Genomic DNA, 7328 nt, shown 5'->3' with positions numbered 1-7328 from the left:
CGTGTACTCTCCAAATTATAAAAAATTATTTAAAATTATAGAGTAAATAGACTTCGCATAATTTTTTTAAAATAATTAAATAAATATAGAATTTATAAAAAAAATTAATTTTTTAACATACATTTTACTCTTTTTAAAAATAATTATATAATATTTATGTACTTTATAACTATATGTAATATTACTTTCTAATTTATTATTGTCAATATCTTCGTGTGGTTACGGTTCTTTTGTTTGGGACAAGGTAATCCTACATTTCTTTTTAAAAAATAAGAAGTATGGATTTTATATAAATACCAAATTTTTTTTTTTCTAAACAAATGATATTATATATATCAAACTAAGCGGTTACAAGATACAAGATTTCAGAGGAGTGGAAGTCCTCAACAATCATCCCAAAACAAACAAAAGCAACACCAAATAAAATAAAAAAGTGGGTTTCAGAGCCAAAAACTTGACTATCACCCAATCCCACTAAGGGAATGCTGCTTAAAGCGGTTTTTAAACTACGACGTAAAATTGTAGTTGAGAAATGTGTGCTGTTTTTTGTTAATTCAGTCTGACTGAAAGAGATTTCCACGACCAATTTATATTAATCTTTGGTTACGAAAAAAGGAAACATAGGGATATAGCTACTAAATGATGTGCCAATACACTGACGAAAGACCGTCACCGGCGATGGTGGTGCATGAGGTATACGCACCACCCTATGCAGAAAAAAGGTAATTGGTTCTTCAGAATTGGGGCCGCTAACCCAAACGAAGCTGCGTGTGGCAGCAGGGGACTCGCCCCTTCATGGCCGTGCTTGGGTTTCACGGGCATAGGCAAGAGCGCCTGAGAATAATGCGCCACACTAATCGGCAAAAATCTCCTACCTTCCGACAGATCGGCGGCTGGGAAGTCCAGAGATAGGGTGTGTATTGGTCTTCGAAGTCCAGCGAGCAGCAGATTGAAATACCATTGTGCTACTGGCAAAAGTTTGAAAAAAACCACAGAAAAAGACTGTATAAACACAGCCTGAGGAGGCTGGACAGGTGGAGGGGGGAAGGAGTTGAAACTCCACCCCCCTGAGCGAAGCGGTTATGGCTGATTGACTGGTTACTAGATAGAGAACGCTTCCTTTCTTCGGATTGGGCGAAGAGCTTGAGAAGGACTCTTTTTTTTTTAATAAATACCAAAACTTTTGATAACATATAAGCATGTTTGCTTACAATAGATGAAAAATTCATATATGATAATGAGATAATTTGTAAATAATAATAAAATAATTTAATTTAAAAGTTGCATGAAAGTCTAAAAAATGAGAGAAAAAATTGAATAAAAAATTATAAAATTAAAATAGGCTTAAAATATAATTTTTTAATATTATTATTAATTTGAGATCTAATAAAATTGAATTATTATTTTTTATTTAAAAATTTTAAAAAGTCGTAATGATTAGATAATAATTAAATGAAAATTTTAAAAATTTTAAAATTAAAAATTAAAAAATATTTGAGATGAGATAAAATATTTTTAAATATTTATGAAACCAAAGCAACCCTAAATGAAATTATTTTTAGATTGGCAATGACATGCCAATCATTCTTCTAATTAGATTATAAGAGAAAAAAAATTATTTATCATCTTTTTCGATTACAAATAATTTCACTGTCTTTTTTTATCAGGTATCAAATTATTATCAAATAATTAAAAGTTAATAAATAACTTTTCACTCAATTTGCCTCTCAATCTAATCATGTAATATTTCCTAGAAAATGGAGGAAATATATTTGTATTTAATTTTATTTATAACTTGATTGCAGAAAATTCATTATACATGATGTTTTTGTATTATTGAACCTAACAGAATACATAAATGAAAAAAAAAAAAATTATCGACAAAAGAAGATGAAACCATAATAATGAATAAAACAGTAACAGACAAGAAGTGTAAGAGTATTTTCATCCAGTTTTCTATAATATTCTCTAAAATTTGGTTAGAAATCACACATCTTATAATTTTCTCTTAAATTATCTCATTTTTAAAAAACCTCCTATATTTTATTTCTTATCATTTATCTATTCTATTAAAATAATCTTTCTATATTCCTTCTTTATTATTTTTTTCCTCGCGCTTCCATTTATATTCTATTAAAATATAAGTTTGGTATAAAAACAAAAAAAACAAAATCAAAAGAATGATTTAAAAGTTTGGGGAGCAATGTATAAATCCTAAAATCAAAACTTAATTTAGGGAACCGAATGTAAATGAATTTTCTTCACTTTTTATACTTTTTTTTCTATAATTTAGTTAAGGATTAGTTTTAGAGATCCGGATAGAAATGTTCTAAGAGGAGGATAACAAAATGTCAATAAAAGGGTACAATGAACAAAACTATAGTAGATACAAAAAGTAAAAGACAAGTAATAAAGCGATAATAACAAGACAAGTATACTTTAACAGAAACTGCAATTTCCCATAAATGAGTTTTGTGGTAAAAAGCAGACTTGTTACGGGATATAAAATTTCGTTATGGAAAGCTCGTGGGATAAAATTCGCTAGAAAAAGTATTATAGCCCACGAATTACAAGTGAGGAGATAAAAAACATGTAACCTAGATTTGTATGATCATGAAATATTGTACAATAAATTATTCAAAAAATAGAGCTTAGACTTTCACAAAGATTCATTTTTTTAAATACACATGCTGAAATTTACCGACTTGAAAACTCATAAATGCACAGCCATGTCCCAATGTCTGCCTTTATGGTATGCAGTCTTCTAGAGGTCTAGTCTATCTTGAAACATGATACTTCTTTCTATATTAAAAAATATGAAGCAATATCCTTATACGGGGTAATTGTGATAAGCACATATATGCGTAGATGGTTGTAAGCTTTGCCATCCTCATGGATCTAATACAAAATAACCTAGGTGACAAACAGAAATGCTTATGATGCAAGTGTGGCTAATCTCATTGTTACAAAAAATTCAGGTATACATGACATTGTTAACTCTTTTTCTCTGCACAGAAAATAATTACCCACTAGAATATTTAGGCATTTCATATGAAAAGCAAAAGTACAAGTCAAATAATCCAAAGAAACTATTTTAAGGAAATAGATTCATCTACATATTGCTTGAGGCTCTCAATCCCGAATAATGTGGCGTGCTATTTGTAGACAAAGGCATATTAACTAGTAAGGGTCATTTCAGTTAAAAAAAAAAAAATCAAACTTTGTATTTTCACCCTTCATCCTTTGACAACAAAATCACAACATAACAGATTAATAGAAAACACCCACAAGTGGTAAACCAAAAATCATAACAAAAATACAAAGCAAAATAGAGATAGAGTCATAGAACTCGATATGAGGAAAACAGAAAACTCACAATGTCACCCTTCATGATAGAGGAACACGACAAAGTAATATAGAAAAAATTTCTAAAATAAATTTCTAAAATCCCAAAATCAACAACCATCATACAAACCCTAATTCTAGAACCTCATAAAATCAACCCACCAAATTGGATAAAACCAAGATAGATGCAAAAATAGTATACATGGAGGCATTGTTGCATTGTTCCTTACCTTCGATTAGTGTTTACTGAACCTTGTAGAGAAATATTCCACGATCCAACCCATGAAGAGAGCGAGCGCGAGACATCAAGCCTTACAAAGAACAAGAATAGTTAAAATCATGAGGGGAGAGAGAGAGAGAGAGAGAGAGAGAGAGAGAGAGAGAGAGAGAGAGAGAGAGAGAGAGAGACTCATAGAGAGAGAAGATAGCGATGGAAGAAGAAGACTTTCACTGGCCAAGTGAGGCGCCGACAGTTTGTCAGTTGGCAGATGACGTGGGGAGGGCATGAGAAAACTCAGGTCTTAGAGGAGAGAAATAGGGCATCGTCGGGGTGGGGGGTGAGAAGAAATAAGAGGTAATGGAAAATGCACCATTTTGCAAATTTTGAACTTTTGCGATGACATGAAATTGTCGAAAAAAGTGATTTTCTTGATGAATTTTTGTTCGTCGAACCTGATTTTCTGACAAAAGGTTCCCCCCCCCCCAGTGACGGTGTTTGTAACATCACCAACTTATGTCTTGAAAAAATAACTTGTGGGAAATAGGCAAATTTGTTGTAGTGGTAATACGCAAATAATGAATTGGTAATGAAGATTACTAAATGTTTGCAAGAGTTATATTATGATCATTCAAATTTTAGTATTTTACTCTTATAATTTAAGGTGCTCCTCTAAAATAATTTAAAAATCTAGTGGAATAAGTTCTATATTGGACTTTAAATCAATAATACCCAAATAAACATGCTAGTGCCTAAAATCTGACGCATAAGAAGGATTCCTTTAGCAACCAAATACTTAAAAGAGTTTTTTTCTTTTTTTTTTTTTAAAAAAAGAAAGAACTACAAAACCCAAAAAATAAAATAGTAATATTAGATACAAGTCTTAAATAGACAAGCTGCATGTAAGTTTTTTGTAAAAATTTAAATTCTAATAGTAAAGAATATTTTTTTTACACTTTTTTAATATGAAATGTGTGGTGTATGGATTTCTACATGACTCTTCGATTAATAATAGTTTAAGACCCACAAAACCCAATTCCGAAAACGCCCTTTAAAAACCCACTAATAAAGTGCTCTTTGATTCATATAAAATGAAAATTAAGCAATTTTTAAAAAGGAAGTGCTAGATTTATAAAAGGGTGTGACGTCCCCAAATTTCGTTTGGGATCGGACGGACATTTGAAATGTCGAGACATACAACACAAGATTACCTACCCCCGTTCATGACATATAAGATGCAATGTTTATAACATGTATCTAACATTATGCAATATTCGCAGCGGACAATTTTTTTTTTTAGAAATATTATGCACCAAATTGAAATATCCTAAATACTTAAAACATACTTCATATATAAAAACCCATTGAATAACTAAGATCACAACACTGGTCTAAAATGGTTATGATAAAAAAAGTACTGGAAATGTAACTCCATCGTACAAGTAGTAATTTACGTTAATTACTATACTGACATTGAAGTAATACCGTCGCTCAGTCAACTGTGTTTAGTTGGTCAGCTTCTAATTCTCTTTCAGGTCCTGTAATAAGATCTACCATTCTGGAGGAATGGTAGTTGGGACTACCACAGTGAGATTTGATTACAAATCTCAATAAGTTAACAAAAAAAACTTCCACACAGGCTAATGATGCATGAATGATAGTAAAAGTATGAATGCATAATCAAATTCATAAGTTAAAGTATAACTTGACGTACAACATAGCATAACTGACATAACGTAAATTGAAACGTGAACTGAAATTGACTTGACATGAACCTGATCTGAAACTTGACTTAACATGAACTTGTTCTAAAACTTGACTTAACATGAAAAATACATACTCCACAGTTGTTGTGGCCCTATATATTCTACAAGTCACAATGCAGTTAAATACATACTCCACAGTTGTTATGGTCTCATGTATTTTACGTGTTACAATTGTTGTATCTCACGTAGTGTATGCATCACAATTACTGTGACCCCATACTTCGTGTGCCACAGTTGTCGTAGACCCCATGAAACTGAATGTAACTCAAGATGAAACGTGACTGGAATACAAAAGGACAGAAACTCTGACGTAACATAACGTGACTTGAACATAATTTGAAAGATATGACAAGCTTGAAATATGGCTTTATCATAATATGACTTAAACATGTAACACACAATCTTTCATAACATGATATCATATGTAACGAAAACGTAATTAACCTGACATACTTGCAACAATGAACATGACATGACATACATGTAATAGATGACATATTTAACATTATCTATTTGCAATATATGACAAAATATCTTGTGTAATAGATGAAACTCATGATAGAATAAATTCTGTGTAACAGACAAATATGTGATAACTTAGCATGACATGGCATATATGATAACACATACATATACTGTAGTTCCTTTACTTAGCTCACATACACAGTAGACTGCTAGTAAGTTAAAAGCTAACTTACTTCGATCTCCGCGTTTCTTATAAAACCTCAAGTGCGATCATGAGAAACTGTAATTAGTGATTCTAAAAGTTAGTACTAAATCACTAATATTTTGAAATATGAAAAATATTAAATTAAAAAGTAAAATTTTCATTTTACTCTTTACATATAGGAAAATAATCGTTTTACCCATAACTTAAGGATTTTGCATACTAACTCCAAAAGTCACCAAAATTTACATGTCTCATATAAATTTTATCCTCAACTCAAATATCAATTTAGAAAAATTTAAAATTAATCACAACTATTAAAACTCTATAGGGCTGAAATTCCCATATGCTATTTCCATTGATTTTTGTTTCTAACTTGTTTTGATTAACCTTTTGATTTATGAGTTATAAAGATGTGATCTTCAAACCAAACCATCTCATGATTTAAAAAGATGTCCTAAAACATATATAAGCTTCTAATTCAAGATCATATGGTTAAAAATTAACCAAAACATAAATTTAGCCAAGAACATCCACACTTTGGCCTATCTGAGTATCTCTTTGTATAAAATTTCATATTTTTGAAATTAACATCAAATATATTTAAAATAATAATATAACATGTATATAAGATGCTTTGGATCCTCCAATAAAATTACCAAAGTCATTGGAATAGGTTTAGACTACTAAAGAGTTAAACTTTTTCAAAATAGAAATTGTTTTTCCTCTTCCAGTTTCTAAGTTTCTAAATCTAAGAAAATCTTTCATCAAAACTTTTAATCATGCAAAAATCCTCAACCAATGATCATATATACATGTTAACAATACTCCATAAAAATTTCAGACCAATATCTATCCATTAACTTGGTCAAAAACTCCAAACTATAACATATTCTCCAATTTATCTCCTAGAATGACCTTTTTATAGTTTACACAATATTTGACTGATCAAATGATTTTCAAATGGGACAAATAAGATATCCACGTAAAATAGACTAAAAAAGGAACAATTTATATGAATGAGACTTTATGATAAAACATTTATAAAAACTTTGAAATGGGCATGCAAAATAATACCTAAAAGCTGTCTGAGAGAGTTTGATGTTCTTTAAATGAAAGGTGTAAAAGAAGATATTTTTGTGGGGAGTGGCTGGAAGTATTTATGGACAAAATATGGAGGAAGATGAGGCTGGAGTGAGAGTTGAGTATAGGTCTCTCTTACCCAGAGTGAGAGTGGAGTGTAGGTCTCTCTTATCCAGAGTGAGAGTTAAGTGTAGGTTTCTCTTACCTAGAGTGAAAGTGGAGTGTAGGTCTCTCTTACCCAGTATGAGAG

Source organism: Carya illinoinensis, chromosome 9, assembly GCF_018687715.1.
Source record: "Carya illinoinensis cultivar Pawnee chromosome 9, C.illinoinensisPawnee_v1, whole genome shotgun sequence".
In the NCBI taxonomy this organism is placed as follows: Eukaryota; Viridiplantae; Streptophyta; class Magnoliopsida; order Fagales; family Juglandaceae; genus Carya; species Carya illinoinensis.
This window is presented reverse-complemented; position numbering follows the sequence as displayed.